Below are 1,489 nucleotides of genomic sequence, written 5' to 3' on the forward strand. Positions count from 1 at the left end.
GTTCTTTCAGAGACACATCATCAATTCACATAAACAGGATTTCTACCAGGGGTGGGATCGTATGTGGAAGTACATGAACACAATCTGAAGGCTTATTTGGTGGCCTTTTTAGATCAAAAAAATGTGCCAATATAAAAGAAAAACAACAAGGTAAACTGTTTTTTGAGAAAAAAAAAAAGAAGAAAAACAAGTATTTTTTTAAAGATTTGTAGACATTTTGAGTAGATTCAGAATTTGAGAAGATAAGAAATATTGATTAAGATAAGCTGTTCTTAAAGCCCGCGTCACACTGTCCCGAAGATGGCCCAGCCAAAGCAAGTATGATGCCTACAGAAGGCCACACGATGGCACCCGAACCACACACTCCATCATGTTGTTTCCATAGCAACAACAACTTCCTGTCAACAGCATAAACTTGCCTTCAAAATAAAAGCATCTAAATAAAACAGGAAGTTAACCTAAATTATATTTAAGACATACAACTGTAACAAAAACAATGAAATATCCTTTTCAGTTTCACAGAACACAAATTGGGTTATTTACATAATATGTTTACATGATTTAGTTGTGAAATAAATGCAATCTCTATGTCATCGTACTATAATACGATGGCTACACGACGGCATTGTGAGGGCTTCACGTAGTCGTGTTAACTTCCTAAGACAATCGGGCAGCTTCTTGTTTCCTCTGATTGTCTTCGTGAGGCGAAAAATGCCCGATGGCACCGATGATCACACGAAGATGACACAATGCCCTCACGATGGCCTCACGAAGGGCAAAATGGACCCACAAATTCAACATGAAAATGAACCTTCGCAAGGTCCTTTGGCAATTTTTTGGCATGCCAAAGATTTTGCCACCGCTCACGAAGTTGCTGCTGGAGCCTGAGAAACTCCACCGGCGGTCATACCATGGCTTAACCTGTTAAACCCCGAGCCTGTTTTTCAGGTTTCAGGCTCGAAAAGGACATTCCCAGAACAAATGACCATATCTTCCCTTCTAAAAGGGTTAAATTAATAATCGTTTTGCTCAAAGTAATGATAAACCTGTGAGTTGGATGTAGAAAAGTCAGAATCAATATAGATGTTTTTTATTTTAAAGAAAATTCAGATCGAACATGGTAAAAAACTGTAAATTATAGTGTTATTTATTTAATTTAAAAAAGCAATGAAATAAAAAGCAATGTTAATTTTGTTCACAATTTGTTAAGTTAATTTAATAATATATGTATTTTTAAATCAAGTATTCATCTTTATTGTCTTCATTGTTAGTTTCCACATGCCTAAAACAACCTCAAGCTAAATCTAAAAGTTGATGGCTAAATAAGAGCGTTTGAGAAATTGTGCAAGACATAACAGTCCGAATAGTCGATTAATCGTTTCATTAATCGATAGATTAATCGATTATCAAATTAGTCGTTTGTTGCAGCCCTAGCCAAGACCGGAAGCAGCCGCCACTCTGATGGCTACCATTAGCAGTTAACTTTTTC

Source organism: Notothenia rossii (genome assembly GCF_949606895.1).
Source record: "Notothenia rossii genome assembly, chromosome: 6".
Lineage (NCBI taxonomy): Eukaryota > Metazoa > Chordata > Actinopteri > Perciformes > Nototheniidae > Notothenia > Notothenia rossii.